The sequence below is a fragment of the Mesoplodon bidens genome (genome assembly GCF_964165515.1).
Source record: "Mesoplodon bidens genome assembly, chromosome: 10".
Classification (NCBI taxonomy): domain Eukaryota; kingdom Metazoa; phylum Chordata; class Mammalia; order Artiodactyla; family Ziphiidae; genus Mesoplodon; species Mesoplodon bidens.
In genome coordinates, this window is record NC_138172.1 from 85,916,085 (window position 1) to 85,934,370 (window position 18,286).

Below are 18,286 nucleotides of genomic sequence, written 5' to 3' on the forward strand. Positions count from 1 at the left end.
CCCACCAGCAGTGCAAGAATGTTCCCTTTTCTCCGCACCCTCTCCAGCATTTATTGTTTCTAGATTCCTTGATGATGGCCATTCTGACTGGTGTGAGATGATATCTCATTGTAGATTTGTTTTGCATTTCTCTAATGATTAATGATGTTGAGCATTCTTTCATGTGTTTGTTGGCAGTCTGTATATCTTCTTTGGAGAAATGTCTATTTAAGTCTTCTGCCCATTTTTGGATTGGGTTGTTTGTTTTTTTGTTATTGAGCTGCATGAGCTGCTTATAAATTTTGGAGATTAATCCTTTGTCAGTTGCTTCATTTGCAAATCTTTTCTCCCATTCTGAGGGTTGTCTTTTGGTCTTGTTTATGGTTTCCTTTGCTGTGCAAAAGCTTTGAAGTTTCATTAGGTCCCATTTGTTTATCTTTGTTTTTATTTCCATTTCTCTAGGAGGTGGGTCCAAAAGGATCTTGCTGTGATTTATGTCATAGAGTGTTCTGCCTATGTTTTCCTCTAAGAGTCTGATAGTTTCTGGCCTTGCATTTAGGTCTTTAATCCATTTTGAGCTTATTTTTGTGTATGGTGTTAGGGAGTGATCTAATCTCATACTTTTACATGTCCCTGTCCAGTTTTCCCAGCACCACTTATTGAAGAGGCTGTCCTTTCTCCACTGTACATGGGATGAGTATTTTTGAGATTCTCTTAGCATGTTTCCAATTTGCTCTCCAAAAACACTGGACCAATGAACACTTCCGTTGGCATTTCTTTAGCTGTTCATGAGTTTGATACTCTTCTGGGTTTACTATCCATCTGTACTTCTCTTAAATACTGTGTCCTTATGCAGTTTTTTACTGTGCTATTCATCTTTTTCTTTATATGTATTTATTTTATTTGGAAGAGTTCTTTATTAAAGGGTATTTCCCATTCTTTTTTATACTTGGTGTAAATATTTCTTTTTTTTTTTTTTTTGCGGTACGCTGGCCTCTCACGTTGTGTTGTGGCCTCTCCCGTTGCGGAGCACAGGCTCCGGACGTGCAGGCTCAGCGGCCATGGCTCACGGGCCCAGCCGCTCCGCGGCATGTGGGACCTTCCCGGACTGGGGCACAAACCTGTGTCCCCTGCATCGGCAGGCAGACTCTCAACCACTGCGCCACCAAGGAAGCCCCTGGTGTAAGTATTTCTAAGTGCTTTACGTTTAGGTGGACTATTACAGTTAAAACTTAGTAGTTTGGTAGAATTTCGAAATGGATATGTATATGTATACACATATTATATATATAATATGTGTATATATATAACAGCTTTATTGAGATATAATTCACATTCCATATGATTCAACAACTTAAAGTGTACAATTTAGTGGTTTTAGTATATTCAGAGTTGTACAACCATCACCACAATCAGTTTTTAGAGTATTTTTATCACCCCAAAAAGAAACCCCATACTGTTAGTAGTCACTACCTATTTCCCCTTCTCCCCAGCCCCTGGCAACCACCAATCTACTTTTTATCTCTATAGATTGGCTTATTCTAGATATTTCATCAATAAATTCTTGCAATATGTAGTCTTTATGATTGGCTTCTTTCACTTAGTATAATGTTTGGAAGTTCATCCATGCTGTAGCATGTATCAGTGTTCACTGTTTTTCATTGTTGAATATTCTTGCGCTACACGAATAACCACATTATGTTTATCCATTCATCAGTTGATGGACATTTGAGTTGTTTTCATTTTTTGGCTATTATTAATAATGCTATTATGAACATTCAAGTACAAGTCTTTGCATGGACATATGTTTTTATTTCTCTTGGGTATATACCTAGGAAAAGAATTGCTGGCTCTTACAGTAACTTTTGAGGAACTGCCGAACTGTTTTCCAAAGCTGCAGCACCATTTTACATTCCCACCAGCAATGTATGGGTTCCAATTTCTCCACATCCTATTCAACAATTGTTATTATCTTTTTGACATAGCCATCCTAGTGGGGGTGAAGTGGTATCTCCCTGTAGTTTCGATTTTCATTTTCTGATGAATAATGATGTTGAGCATTTTTTCATGTGCTAATAGGCTATTTAAATATCTTATTTGAAGAAATGTCTATTCTGATCAGATGAATGTATTTTGACAGATACCTCCCTCTCTCCCTCCCTCTTCCTTCCCTTCCTTTCTTCTTTTCTTCCACCCTCTCTTTCCATTACTTATTCTCGAATTTGTGCTTTAAGACAGTCAAAAGAGCTGGAAAATGCCTATGTCCCTCAGCAGTTGAGCAAGCCCACTTCCAGCATGAGTACTGGTCCAGGCTTCACACTAACAGACGTTTTCAGTAAAGAGATACTGTCCTTGTCTCTACCTGTAAAATAAAGTCATTACTCAGCATTTCAAAGTTCATTAGTAAAACAGTTTTCAAGGTTGAAAGGGCTTTTAAAAATTACCCAGTCTAACTCCCCATGAGTTCCTTCTGTAATACACCTCACCAAGTCATGCACACGGCCAACGACAGGGAATTTATTACCTCTCAGGCAGTTCATTGTATCGCTGGACAAACAACTTCGTTCCTAGAAAGTTCTTCATTATATTGAACTTAAATCTACCTCTCTGAAGCTTCCAGCATCTAGTTCTACCTTTGAGTCATTATTACATCCCTGAGTCCTACTCAGATACCTGGAAACCTCTATCCTATTACCCTCCTCTGAGATTTCTCTTCTTCGAGGTAAATATCATAAATCCTCAGCTGTCCTCAGACACTATGGTTCGTGTATAGAGCCTTCACCAACCTTCTCTGCAAAGTCCAATTTTGTTATTTCCCTATGAGAGTGTGACTCTCAGCATGGGAGGGGTGAACTGATCAGGGGCAGGTAAGATAGAAATTTTCTAAATTATGCGGTTTATGTGCTCTTTTCCTGTTGTTCCTGTCATATGGTTGGCTTTTACACTGAGTTTCACTGGCAACAAAAATACCTATGTGTTTTTTTCCTACGTGAACTGCTAACAAACTCCATCTCTGTGTTTCTGCATATCTTTGTAGGATTCAAATATAGGATTTTATTTTTACCCTGTTAAATGTCATTTTGCTGAATTTGGTTTCATCAAGTACAGATAATTAATGATAATAATAATATTAAAAATAATAATATGTCAAAAGTTCTATGGCCATTTTTCCATTTAAATCTCACGAATACCCTATGAGGTAGGCATGGTTACTATCCCCATTTTACAGTTGAAGAATTTGCGACTTGGCGTGGTTAACTTGTTGAAAGTCACAGCCATATCAGCTGTATTTAAAGGCCAAGCTCTTAGGCGATTCACCATATTGTCTCCTATGGCTTGGAAGGCTAGCACTCTTGAGCCAGTGGAGTCACTGCCTTCCAACATCCTGATCTGCACACCTGGCAAGCGTGGCTTCCGTGGCTCCATCCAGCTCAGTTTTCTAACCACAGAGCCCTAAAGGTTCCATAGCTGTTTCAGGAGATGAAGGGTGCCTTCCCGGGTGTCATCTGACCCTTCCATCAGAGCAGCTCTGCTTTCATCTGGGATGGTGTTTATGTGGGCCTGGGAGCTACAACCTGAGAGACCTGTGGTTCCCCGCAGATTAGCAGTATAACTTTAAGTTAAACACATTCTTGGGGCTTCCCTGGTGGCGCAGTGGTTGAGAGTCTGCCTGCTGATGCAGGGGACACGGGTTCGTGCCCCGGTGTGGGAGGATCCCACATGCTGCGGAGTGGCTGGGCCCGTGAGCCATGGCCGCTGAGCCTGCGCGTCCAGAGCCTGTGCTCCACAATGGGAGAGGCCACAACAGTGAGAGGCCCGCGTACCACAAAAAACAAAAAAAAACAAAAAAAAAACACATTCTTGGACTCCTCCCCAAAGAGGTCTAGCTTACCTGGCATGGGAGAAAGAGCAGGACTTTGTATCTGAAAAGTAACCCAGTTACTAGCCCTCCTCCGTCTTGCTCTTGCTTCCTGAAACCTGTCCCTTCCATTTTCAGCCCTGTGCCACCAAGTATACAGAACTCAGCAGCATTTTGAGTTTCCCCTGAATAATCCTCTACCCCCAGCGTTCTTACTGGGTGATGTAGACTTGACTGAAGACTTTGTCGGAGAGAAGGAATAGGGGTTTCCAGTACAAGGTACACATCCCTCACCAGGTAAACAACCGAATGAGGTGTTTCTGTTTTTCGTGGTTCCTCCTGCTGCCCCGACAACAGGGCCTTTTCGTTCCGCCCCCGTGTTCCCTGCACTGTCCGTGCAGCGCTCTGCCCCCTCAGCGCTCTTCTTTTCTCAAACTTCCTACCCAGGAACTTCAAAGATCTCTTGCCTCTCTTATAAAAGACATTTGAACTCTCCGCCTTAGAACTATCCCCAAACTAATTTATTTTGTTTATGCGATGAATATTTATTGAGCATCTACTATGTGGAGCAGTTCCTTCTTGCTTTGGTGGAAGAGGCATGTAAATCAATAGATAATTTCACTTAGTGAGAGTACTGAGTCCTTGAAGAAGATCAGAAAGGCCGGTGGGATAGAAAGAGTGGAACAGGTAGCCACTCTTGGTGGGAGGGGACTCTGGGAAAGTTCCTCCAGGAGGGGACACATCGAGTAGGAATGTCCTGAGATGTGTGAGCTCAGCAGGCTGGAAGAACAGAAATAGGGGGAGGGTCGGTAGCTGGATGCCTGGCTGAGCACGTAAGAGAGAGAGTGGGAGGAGGTGAAGTTGGAGAGCAGGGCAGGGCCGATCCCAGAGAACCTTGTCAGTGAAACCCATCCTGGCGCTGGTCCAGGGCCCATCCACTTTAGACTGCAGCCTGGGAGCTTAGTGGGCACCTTGGCAATTCAAGTGTGTGCTTGGGGTCTCTCCCCCCACCCACCCAGTGACTCATAAAACTGCCCTTCCCGGGAAAAATAGTGAATAAAGGTTCTTCAACTCAGTAAGTCAAAGAGCTTCCTCTGGTTATTCTAATGTGCAACCGGAATGGAGAACCACTGATTCTGAGGCCAACTCCTCAAAGTTTAATGTGCACGTGAATCACCTGGGGATCTGTTAACTGGCAAATTCAGATTCTTACCCACAGTGGCTCAGCAGGGGAGGGCCCGAGATTCTGCATTTTTCCCAGGTGATCAGATACTCCCAGGTCCCTGGGCCACTCTACCTAGCCAGGCCCTAGAATAGTGGTTCTCGAAAATTGTGGTTCCTGGACCAGCAGTTACAGCATCACCTGGGAGCATGTACAAAATGCATTTCCAGGCCCTACCCCAGATTTACTGAATCAGAGACATTGGGGGCGCCCAGAAGTCTGTGGTTTAACAAGCTCCAGGTGATTCTGATGCAAGCTAAAATTTGAGAGCCGTTGCCCTGGAACACCTAGGTTCTTTTTCACAAGCAACTTATACAACTTGTCTAATGATGGGAAAGTGGTTGAAGGTAATGAGAAGAGAAGGAAAAGCATTGAGCTGATTAAGCTGGTCACCTGCAGGAGCAGCCAGGAGTCAAAGGCACAGTCTCTGAAAGGTGTAGCCCTTTCAGTATTGTTCAGGCCACTGATATCATGATGTCGTATGGGGTTTCTTACCCTGGGCACTATGACAGGTTGGGCTGGATAACTCTGTGTTGCTGGAGGCTGCCTTGTGCATTGTAGGCTATTTAGAGCAAGCCAGGGCCTGGAGTGAGGCAAGTGGGGCATCTAGGGCACGCAATTTAAGGAGGCACTTGCTCTCAGGGACCTACATGTAGAGGTTTGGCATTTGCATGACTGAGAGTAAGTGCCTCCTTAAATCGTGCATCCTAGGTGCCTCACTTGCCTCACCCTAGTCCTGATTGTGTAGCAGCATCCCTGCCCTCTACTCACTAAATGCTGGTAGCAACCTCCCATTCCCCATCCCCTATTTTTGACCATGAAAAATGTCTCCAGACACTGGGGGAGCACAGTTGCCCAGCTGAGAACCACTGATACAGAGGCAAGCACAAGGATTTGTTACTAAGATTCTAATCCTCGGGTCCTCTGGCTGGAGGCTGGGTGTAGAAGGTGCCTCCACTCAGCAGGGAGTGACAGCATTGGGAGCAGACACTGAAAATACCCCAAAGATGCTCCCCCCAGGCAAGAGAGGGCTCGCCTTCCCTCTCGGTGGCAACAATAGCTCAAATCCTTGAGCTACCGCTTGATTTCTGAATATGAATCCTTGATATAGGAAAGGCAGTTGAAGTCAACTTTGATGCATGGGAGTCAAGGTGGGATGTATGAAAGTTCACTGCATGTGGCAGGACTGGGGTCTCGCAGCTGAGACATGTGGCTCAGGGGGGCTCTGAGGACCTGGGCTCCAATTCAAGGCCCAGCCATTTAATCTGTAAATCATGTAATTTCTCTTAATCCTCAATCTCCTCATCCACAAAAGAAAATAATGAAAATACCTACTGTACAGAGCTATTGTGAGGATTGAATTAGATCGCATATGATCTCACAGGAAAACAACGAATATATTCTTTAATTCACGCAGTAAACTCTTGTCCTAATGGAAGCTTTATGCCAGTTAGAAGAGGGGCCAATTCGATGTTATAAACAGATTTGTAAGTTCAGCGAGTCACCTGAGAAATGTGCACAAGACACGTCGGGGGAATTCTTTGGCGGTCCAGTGGTTAGGACTCCAAGCTTCCACTGCAGGACTGCAGGGGGCACGGGTTCAATCCCTGGTCGGGGAACTAAGATTCCCACATGCTGCGCTGCGAGGCCAAAAAATAAATAAAATAAAAGAAAAAAATAAAAGAAGACTCATCGGGTGTCCTGCATTACAGGGACCACTTGACTTCCCGTCAGCTGTGTGATCCTGATCACTCTTCCAGGTCTCAGCCCCTCAGCAGCAAAATGAAGGGTTTGGAGCAGATGGTCTTCAACGCCCTCCTTCCCTCCACTGCGCTGTCATTCTGTGCATGGTGGCAGTGGACAATACGTCTTTGTCCCTTATTCTGCACTTGGACAATATCTCAGACCAAGGATTCCTCCCGCATCCTTCTCCCTTCTTGGTGCTCACTTCCACCCTCCCACACGCAGCCTCCTTCCAAATCACACCCCCAGAACGCTGTGAAAATGAGCTGATTTCCCAAGCTGCAGCATGCTCCTTTCCCAGCCAGAGTTCTGAGATTTGATAATGATGAGAATGGCTTAGGCTTTGCTGGCTCTCTTCAAAGCCTTCCCCAAAGACTGACTAGCTCCCATAATTTTGTACCACTTCCCAAGGGGGAGTCACTCCTTTGGTCAGTAACTTGAATCATCTGTAGAGCCAGGAGGGAGGAAAGCACTCACTCCCCTCCAGCCAATCTCCCTCCAGGGTATTTAGGGTAACAGGTAGTTACAAGGGAGGGTGATGGTCTGGAGTAGCTCCACCCCTAGACCCCCCTGAAGGACTTGTCATGGGGAAAGGAACTAGTATCTAGGGAGCTCCTACCATGTGCCAGATACTCTGCCCTTTAATCCTATTTGAGGGATAATGGCATAAGCTTATATTTAATAAGGTATTCTTTGCATCCCAAGTCCAAAGGGAGCCAGGTACAATGCAGTGACTTCATCAAGCTTGTTACTTGAACTCATCTTTCCCGGCTGCATAACGTGGGTTTGCCCGGCAGTGCTGTACCCTGGGTCATGCCTTGTTCTCCATTCTCCTTCCCATTTAGACAGAAATAAACACAGAGATGAGCCTCCCGTGTAACGTGACTTCATCGTGCATGATTGTTGGAATGAAAACCTCCCGGTTGCATATCTGCACAATGCCAGTGATTACAGTGATTAAATCAAACAAGTCCAATTTCATAATCATCAAATGTATAATTTCCCAACTCGGCGGGGCCCCAACACATGGCATCCCAGCTGTCTGATACAGGGATCAAAAACACAGTGTTAAACAAAGCATTTTGGGCTAGGGTTAGGTAATTTGGTAAACTTAATAGCATATTAATAACAATGATGAGATTCAATAAAACTCCATGCAGATTTTATATAATGATGATGAAATATCTGCTTGGTGATTTCCCCCATGGTGACTTACTTCAGTAGCTGAAGTATGAAAAATACTCCCACTTCCCCAAGAAATTGCCCCACTGAATGTTTTATTCCCAGAAAGAATCATTCAGTCAATTACATGTATACCTTAATTTTATTATTGTTACCATTACATAAGGAGCTTTGCAGGATGCCTTAGCGTGGGTCCTATAGAGAGCTTGATGGTGATCTGTCCATCTGATTTTATGTGCTGATTGATGCCTCTGAGGTCCCAGGTTGAGATCTTGAGCATCACGTTTAAAGCAAAGAGAACTTCAGGTGGGAAGCATGGTTTCACAGGCTCTCTTTCTTCTCCATAGCTAAAGGGAAGAAATTGTTCCAGAGCCAAAGGAGGGAGAAGAAAGATTATACATTCCTTTTTGTGCTTTTCACCTAATCCCATTCTATTTCTCTACATGAGGCAATCATTTTGTTTCATGCTGCAGTTGATTTTGTAAAAGTTTCAAAGTATCCAGTTTACTCAGTTGTGTTAATCGGAGATTCTACAATTTCTAGGGCTTGAAACTCTTGCAAGACAGAGGAAAATTCTTTTATCCAGAATTGTGTCTACCATGTGATGAGTAATTTTGAAGGTTACTGATTAGGGTAGGGATGGGGCACATAGAGGGGTTTGGGCAGTGGCTGTCACAGTTTAACTTCTAGACCTAGGCAGAAGTTACAGTAGTATTTGCCTTATAATAATTCATTAGCTATATATTTGTTTTGCATATTTTTCTTATGTTTTATTTTACAATAAAACATTCTTTAAATATCATTGATCTGCAGATAATTTGTAAAAGAATTTCCCATCTGAATTGGACCAAATGACCTAAAGACTTCTCCCTCTAAGGTAGCCAGAATAATGGTCCCCCAAAGATGTTCATGTCCTAACCCATGAAACCTGTGAATATGTTTCATTACATGGTAAGGGAGAATTACAATTGCAGATAGAATTAAGGATATTAATCAGCTGACCCTGACATGAGGAGATTATCCTGAAATATCCTATTAGGCACAATGTCATCATAAATGGTTTTTAAAAGTGGAAGAGGGGGCTTCCCTGGTGGCGCAGTGGTTGAGAGTCCGCCTGCCGATGCAGGGGACACGGGTTCGTGCCCCGGTCTGGGAAGATCCCACATGCCGCAGAGCGGCTAGGCCCGTGAGCCATGGCTGCTGAGCCTGCGCATCCGGAGCCTGTGCTCTGCAAGGGGAGAGGCCACAACAGTGAGAGGCCCGCCTACCGCAAAAAAAAAAAAAAAAAAAAAAAAGTGGAAGAGGGATGCAGAGGGGTTGGCATTAAAGTTGTGCAGTGTGGGAAAGACTCAATCAGCCACCACTTCTGGCTGTGAAGATGGAAGGAGGCCATGAGCCAGGGAATGCAGGCAGCCCCTAGAAGCTGGAAAAGGCAAGGAAACTGATTCTCCCCTAGAGCTTCCAGAAGGAATGTGACAACTTGATTTCAGACCAGTGAGATCCATTTCAGACTTCTGACCAGAACCGCAAAATAACAAACTTGTGTTGTTTTAAGCCACTAAGTTTGTGGTAATTTGTTACGGCAGCCGTCGGAAACTAATACACAATTTTCCTTGATAGGTAGCTAAGCTAAGCTCACTATGCTGTACTAGAATTCTACTAGCACTCCCTTTTCTTTATGACTTCTTCTTTCTCTTTTCCTTCCTCTAAAGGACTTCAGACTTCAGGTTTTCCCTTCTTCTTAAAAGAAACATTTACCCCCCAAAAATGGTTTCACATCCTCTGGAACTCTTCAGCTCTGCCACACTTATTGCTGTTTACTAAATAGTAAATTAGTTAGCTATGTAACCATCTTTCTCTCCTTAATGTTGGCTTTTTAAAAGCATTTTTAAAGCAAAGATTTTATTTATTTTAGCATTTTGTTTTAATATTTTTATTAAGTTTTAAAATTAAAAACATATAAAAGGGAAGCTAAATCTCCCATAATCTCATGATTGAAAAAATTGTCTTTGGAAAAGATATATTCGCACAGCAGGCAAAACCCAGGGCCAGCCTAAGGTTTGATAGGAGATCTTCCCTTACCCAACTCCACCCCATACAAAGCTAGGATCCCAAAGGACTCACTTTCAATATAAGCGTGAACTGGAAATAAACCAGCTCCCCCATCCCGTCTCTGCCATCACCCCTACTGGGGAACCTTAGGAACTATGTCAAACCTTGAAACTGAGAAGAGGAAGGGAAAAAAAAGTGAGAATTTGCTAGCTATCAGTCTGTGTGGTAGAAGTCTGGAAAGAGGGGTGAAAAACATCAGCATCCTCTGCTGAGGTCTCCATAGCCAACCAAGGAAAAGGTTAAATGTCGGAGGACTAGATAATCCTGCCCCAGTGGAATCTGGAGCTCAAATTCTCTCCCACCTGGCCTTGATCAGAACAAAGGTATTGTGAGTCATTCTTCCATTTCCAGACCACTGAATCCTAAGACCTCAAGCAAATGCAGCTATTTGACTTTCTAATATCGCTCTTGAAGATTAGCAGATATACTTCATTCTCTAAATTGTGAGGTTTTCATAGAACTAATGTGGCCAGAAGATTTACATCACCTTTTACATATACCCACCTACAATCTCCTGTTGTAGCTCTATTACCCTTTTTCAAATGCTATTCTTTTTTTTTTTAGCCATACGCGGGCCTTTCACTGTTGTGGCCTCTGCCTCCGCGGAGCACAGGCTCCGGATGCGCAGGCGCAGCGGCCATGGCTCACGGGCCCAGCCGCTCCATGGCATGTGGGATCTTCCCGGACCGGGTCACGAACCTGTGTCCCCTGCATCGGCAGGCAGACTCCCAACCACTGCGCCACCAGGGTAGCCCTCAAATGCTATTCTTTAAGCAGCCTCAAAACCTACCGCAGTAAACAAACATGAAGTCTCTTTTCTCCCACCTCTACCAGGCAATATATAATACCATGAAAACCAAATAAAAAGGTGAACTACGAAAGAAAGGTATCCATACTTGAGATCAACTGCCTCCTTTTTTTAAATTTTATTTATTTATTTTTGGCTGTGTTGGGTCTTCATTGCTGTGTGCGGGCTCTCTCTAGTTGTGGCGAGCGGGGGCTACTCTTCATTGCGGTGTGCGGGCTTCTCATTGCAGTGGCTTCTCTTGTTGCAGAGCACAGGCTCTAGGCGCACAGGCTTCAGTAGTTGTGGCACCTCCGGCTCTAGAGCGCAGGCCCAGTAGTTGTGGCACCTCGGGCTCTAGAGCGCAGGCCCAGTAGTTGTGGCGCATGGACTTAGTTGCTCCACCGCATGTGGGATCTTCCCGGACCAGGGCTCAAACCAGTGTCCCCTGCATTGGCAGGCAAATTCTTAACCACTGCACCACCAGGGAAGCCCTCAACTGCCTCCTTTTAACGATTAACTGTGCCTCTCCTCTCAGCACTTTGAATGGATTAATTAATTAGTGATTGCAGAGTCCTTTAAAAACCACAGCCCTGTATGTCCATGGCATTAAATACTATGATAAACTAGTATATTAAGCATTGTTAAATGGAGCTAATATTCTCCCTTTTCGTATCATTCAAGTCGGCTCCTTATTTTTCATTTCTACAGCCCCTGCCCTAGGTCCAGACCTTATCATCCCTTCTAATTCGTGCCCACTACCACCAAACTCTCTCCTCGCCAAACCATAATTTATGTCACAGGAAGAACAATCTTAAAATAGTTTTTACTTATCTGTCCTGCGAGGCTTTCAATGGCCACATGGAACCTATAATTATAAGTCCAAAACAACTCATTCAAGAAGCAAAGCAGTAAATGGAAAAGAATTGCAGTTGCGAGATATTCTTATTTCCCTTACTCTGGTACTCAAGGTCATGACACACTATGCAATCGCATATCCCACTGCCATCATATCCCCTCTGTGAGCCCTCCACCTCAAAGGCCAGCTGGCACAGTGGGTTAAGAGCATGGGTTCTGGCACCAGACTGCCTGGGTGGGCATCCTGCCTCTACCCCTTGTGAGCTGTAAGACCTAGAGCGAGGTGATTAGCTTCTCTAGAACACACTTTTCTGCATTTGTAAAACGAAGCTAATAAAAGCACCCAGCTTCCTGGGTTATTCTGTGGATTAAGTAAGTTAACACCTATAAAGTTCTTAGAATAGCACCCATGCCATACAGTAAGCACAAATAATAAATAAACACGTAGATGGGGAAACTGAGGCTTGCAGAGTTTAATGGCTTGCCCTAGATCTCCCCGATGCATCCAAGCTGGAATTCCAGTCTACAAATCTGGCTTCAGAGCCCACCCTCTTGACAACCCCGTTACACTGTATCCACCTCATTCCCTGGTTCTCACACAGCAGGGACTCCTTAAATGTTGCTTGAATTGCTTACTAAAATATCTTGAACATTCTAACTTTTCATACACAATTCCCCTGGCCCGGAATACTCTCTTCTCCTACAAGCATCCCCCCAATATTTTATCAGTTCAAAGTGTTCCACAGTGTTCTTCTCTTCCTCTGAATTTTCATGGCTCTTTAACTGTCTATAAAACTCACTGGCACTGACCACATCCTGTCTTGTTTTGTAACTTGTCTTTTTTATGTGCCTTGTTTCTCCAACAAGACCGTAAATCCACTGAGCATAGACTTTGTTTGCCTTACGGTTCTTTGTGTTCCCGGTGGGGACTAGGATGGCGCCTTGCCCAGAGCAGACTCTCCTTAAATGTTTGATAAACGGGCACAAAAGCAGCTAGAAATGGACAAAGCATCCTCTTATTCTCACCACTGCCCCTCTTAGCGCTACAACACACCCTGTTCCTCACTCAGGACGGGGAAAAGAGGCGGGGTTTGGGAGATGGAAGTTAATAAGAGGCATCCTCCATATCTTTCCTTTCTGTCTGTCACATCTGGTACTTAGGATAGAGGGAGTAACTGGAAATGAGCTAATCGCATCCTTTTCCGGAGGTTCAAGGAAACCTAGAGAGGCATCTTCTTTTTTCTTTTTTTTTTTTTGTCTGAACTTGGAACCATTTGCAGGAAGTAGGCAGACGAAAATCAAAATAACACCTGTATTACAGGAAATGCAGACACATTTCCAATGTAGATAAAGGCCAGGTTGGAGGGTGTGGCTTAGATCTCTTGGCCAAGTGATAGGCTAATCCTGACCGCCCCAGCCTCCCGAATTAGGCAGACTTACCTACCCAGTCATAAGCAGCACTGGACAACCACTGGCCTCCTCCATGGGGCATTGCCTGAGGACAGTTTAGTGCGTGGAAGAACAGAGAACATGCAAGCAGCTGGCTCCAAAGAGGAGAGAAAGGGGGTGGTTGGAGCCTGCTCAGAGCCATCTTCCAAGTTCACTAATCAGCTAAGTCACTCTTCCTCTACTGAGAAGGCTGATTGAGGGACGGATGACGACAGGGACACTTCTCTAATGTGTGTCCTCCATGTGGAAATACAAAATCAGGGAAGAGAAGCTCCCTACAACAGCCTCCATCTGTTTTCACCCATCAGGCTTAACCATTACTTCCATGGTCAGCCAAAAGTGAGGCCACCCTCTTAGGGAGAAAAGCCAGCAGTCTATTAGAGCAATCCATCCCACTTTCATATGACCATTCCCCCATTACCACTTCTCCTGAGTGGATCCTTCTAGGACCTGTCATGGCAGCCTAGAGTTTGCTCTGAGAAAATTCTGGAATGAATCAGAACAGTATATTAATTAAATTATCTCCAAGGCCACCTGTTAGGGGTTGGATTCTGTCCCCCTAAAAAGGTATATTGAAGTCCTAACAGAATACCTCAGATTGTAACCATATTTGGAAATAGGGTTATTATAAATGTGATTAATTAAATTAAAACGAGGTTATACTGGAGTAGGGTGGGCCTGTAATCCATATCCTTATAAGAAGATACAGAGACACCGGGAGAAAATGCCATGTGAAGACAGAGACAAAGATGGGAATGATGTATCTGCAAGCCAGGGAGTGCCAAGGATTGACGGGAGTCACCAGAAGCTGGGAAGAAGCATGGAACAGAGTCTCCTCAGAGCCCTCAAAAGGAACCAGTCCTGCTGACACCTTGATTTCAGACTTCTAGCCTCCAGAACTGTGAGAGAATCAATTTTTGTTGTTTAAGTCACCCAGTTTGTAGTACTTTGCTACGGCAACCCCAGGAAATAAATATACCACCCTGTACCCGCAAACTGAAAGTTCACTCTTTCTCACCCCAAATTCTATGCAGACACATTCTCAGTGTAACTCATCAAACATCAAAGAAATAACACTTCATTAAGGCACTGGTTGCACTTCTCAGGAATGGGAATTCTCAATAGCTAAATTCTGAGAAATCTTTACTTTCTTCTTTCCAAGTTTTTATTCTTTCTTTCCTAGATAGTAAAATAAGGATTCAGTGAATTGGGAAATAGCTAAGAAAAAGATGTGTTGAAGAAATATGAAGGTGTTTATTTTGCCTTTCAGAAAGAGTTTATTTTAACTTCCATTTTATATTCAAGCAGCCTTTTTTTTGGTGCAGAAAGATCTAATAGATATTAATATTGTGCTGTATTAATTTTAAGCTTTGTTGTCATCCATCCATCCTTAGACCATTTTCAATTAACGTGTATGTGCAAATTCTGTTTTGCTCACTTCAACATTATTTAGTATATGCATTCGTGTGTATTACCAGACCACATTACAGTAACCATAGTTATTATTTAGGGTTCTGTTTCACTAGAGAACATAGTTTATTTATCTGTCCTCTTCTTCTTGGGCATTGGAATATTTTTCCATTCTTGCCTATTATAAATAATACATCTTAGTATGTATTTTTTTCTACTCCTAGAATATTTCCTTAAGTTATTTTCCAAAGGACCTTACTTGGTGAAACCATTAACAGTATGTTACATGTTGCCAAGGGACTTTCACGAAAGACTGATACAGTTGACAATACTACCAGCAATGTGCTCAGAAGGAGTTAAACATTTTAAAGTTTCATTTGACAGATGTATAATACCAAACATTATGTACTTCTCCATAAACCTCAAAAAGATTTTTTAAATCAGCATTATAATCAAATAACTCTTGCAGCTAAAGTACATTTATTTCCTGCCCCAGCACAAGAGTAATTTCTCCCATGTAACTGATACATAACATCCTTAAGAAAATTATTAGCTATTTTTAAGGACCTTCACTTTACTTGTACAGCTAAAATTCACAAAGTAGGTCTGCTCTCAAAAACTCTAAAACAGTAGGACTTGAGAGGAGACTGGCTATTTTCACAGTGAGCAAAGGACAAAAGGATGGCTTGATCTGGTGGTGTCAGAAAAGATCCCCGGCTAAACCCAGCTCAACTGAAATGTTTGGTGCATATGCTGTTTTTAATGATCTACTGCTTCTTCCATTTAAAAAAGGGGCAAAAGTGTGGATTTGATATTCTTTCTTTCTGTCTTTTGGTAATTTGGGGAAAGAAAGGAAAGTATAAAGAATAAAAGTTAAATTATGCGTGCCAAGACAATTCAGATGGGGAATTTTTCAACAAATGGTGCTGAATATCCACATGCAAAAGAAAGAAGCTGGACCTCTTCCTTACACAATATACAAAAACTAACTCAAAATGGACCTTTGCCTAAATATAAGAGCTAAAAGTATAAAATTTCCAGAAGAAAACATAGGACCAAATCCTCATGACTCTGGGTTAGGCAGTGGTTTCTTATAAAGCACAAGTAACAAACAAATGAATAAATTGAATTACATCAATATTTAAAATTTTGTGTAACAAAGGACACCATCAAGAAAAGACAACCCATAGAATGGGAGAAAATACTTGCAAATCACATATCTGACAAGGGGCTTGTGTCTACAGTATATAAAGAATGCTTACAAAGCTAAGTAACCCAATTTAAAAAATGGGCCAAGAATTTATACAGACGTTTACCCAAAGAAGATCTACAAATGCCCAATAAGCATGTGAAAAATTGTTCAACATCATTAGTCATGAGAGAAATACAAACCAAAACTACAAAGAGATACCACTTCACACCCAGTAGGATGTGAAGACAGAGAATAGCAAGTATTAAAGAAGAGGTGGAGACATTGAAACCGTCACACATTGCTGCTGGGAATATAAAGTGGTGCAGCAGCTTTGGAAGATACATGTCTGTACAAAAAGGTGTACAGCAGTGTTGACGGCAGCAAACTTCTTAATAGCAAAAAGGTAGAATAAACTCAAATGTCTATTAACTAATGAATATATAAACTAAATGTGGTATATTCATACAATGGAATATTATTCAACCATGAAAGGGAATGAAGTGCTGTTACAAGTTTCAACGAGAATGGACCTTGAAGACATTATGCTAAGTGAAAGAAGCAAGCCACAAAAGACTGCGTACTACCTGACAGTATTTATGTGAAATGTCCAGAATAGACAAGTCCTACCAATTCTACAGAAAGTAAATAAATGGTTGCCTGGGGCTGCGTGAGCTGGAGAAACTGGAATAGGGAGTGACTACTTACCGGTACAGGGTTTCTTTTTGAGATATTGAATGTGTTCTAAAGTTAGGTTGTGGTAATGGTTGCACAACTCTGACTATACCAAAAACCACTCCAGTAAATACTTTAAATGGGTGCATTGTATGATACAGGAAATATATCTCAATAAAGCTGCAAAAAATTTTTTTAATTTGCTTAATCCTACCACAAGAGATAATGCACTTAACTTTTGCCGTATTTATAAACTTTGCAGACCTCCCTTAATAAGGGTTTTAGTGAGTGGTGAAGGAGGACATCATGGGAATGTTATAATTAGACTCTAGGCAAGTTATCTTTTCTCCTCTGCACATTAGGTCTAGTCTGTTTATTATCCACATTTTAACCAAAGCCATAGATGGTAATTTGGGAGACTTACTAGGTAAGCCAAGGCCCAGGTTGTAATCACTGAATCCCCTTCTTTTCACCGCCTGTCCAATGAAGCTCCTTCAGAGGGACATCTGAATCCACCTGTTTGTTTCTCTCCATCCCATTTCTACTGCTCTATAGCCAACATCATTTCTCACCCAGATTTTTGCAAGAACCCCTTTAACAGTTTACTCTGCCCACACTCTTGCCCTCTTGACATCCACCCTCCACCCAGCAGCTAGAGAAATCTCTCTCCTGCTCAACACCCTTCTCTGTCTCCTCTGATGTTTAGACTACAGTTAAATCTCATTAAAGAGACTCACAAGAAGATGGGCTTCTGTTGACCCTTCCAACTCTAGGACCTTTCACCTCCCACCCACCCTACCCCACCCTTTGTCCCAACCATACATCGTTTCTTTCAGCTTCTAGTACATAACATTCTCTTCTATGCTTTTGTATTACTACTCTCTCCAGCTTCAATATTTCTCCCCCTCCCCCGACTCCCCACTCACAGGTCCCTTCTCCAGCCTATGTTCCACCTGCTCCTCATCCTTTAGGAATCATTTGGATGTCACTCCTCTGAAAGTCTTTCCTGACCCTCATGGCCCTTGCTAAGAGTTCTCACAGAACCCTATATTTCCCGATGGTAGATAACATTTATTGCATTAAATGGGAATTGCCTACTAACGTCCCCCAACTCCCCAGTTACCAGTTAAGAGACTTCGGGCAAGTTACTTAACCTCTCCATGCTTCATTTCTTCATATGAAAAATGGAGGTAAAAAGAGTACCTACCTTGGGACTTCCCTGGCAGTCCAGTGGTTAAGACTGTGCTACCAGTGCAGGGGGCACTTGTTAGATCCCTAGTCGGAGAACTAAGATCCCACATGCCTCACGGCTCGATTAAATTAATAAATAAATAAAAATACCTACCTTATATATATATATATATAGCCTTGCTATGAGGATTAAATGAAATAATATTTTTTAAAATTAATTTTTATTGGAGTATAGTTGCTTTACAATGTTGTATTAGTTTCTACTGTACAGCAAAGTGAAAATATTTCTAAATCACTAAGAAAAATGCCAGGCACATTACAAGTGCAAGATAAGTGTTTTTTAAAAGTGTTGTATACGTCCCTAGACTTTACGCCTCAAAAGAGATTTTAAAAGTCTTATTTACTGTGGCATTCCCTATAAATATCATTGAATGAACAAGCATATCAATCAATTAATTGATATACCAATTAATTAACAAGTATATCAATTGATTAATGAACAAGTATATCAATCAATTAACCAATCAGTTACAGATAACTGAAAGCTAGCTCATATTTTCAAGATCCAGGAGAAATAGTGGATGCTAAATAAAACAAGTTTCCAAGGAAAGCAAGAGAAGATAGAAGCAAAAA

At 42.5% G+C, this 18,286-nt stretch overlaps 1 protein-coding gene and 1 long non-coding RNA gene across 5 annotated transcripts in view; one reads left to right on the forward strand and one right to left on the reverse strand.

The window, feature by feature from the left end:
- The window catches only part of RIPOR2 (RHO family interacting cell polarization regulator 2), a 214,254-nt gene that overhangs the window by 66,186 nt on the left and 129,782 nt on the right, over positions 1 to 18,286 (forward strand). The gene's annotated exons all lie outside the window — the stretch shown is intronic.
- LOC308623983 lies at positions 11,096 to 13,292 on the reverse strand. The gene is made up of 3 exons (XR_014016908.1): positions 13,180 to 13,292; positions 11,231 to 11,329; positions 11,096 to 11,193 (listed from the first exon to the last, which is right to left on the reverse strand). It is a non-coding gene; the product is annotated as an uncharacterized lncRNA (long non-coding RNA).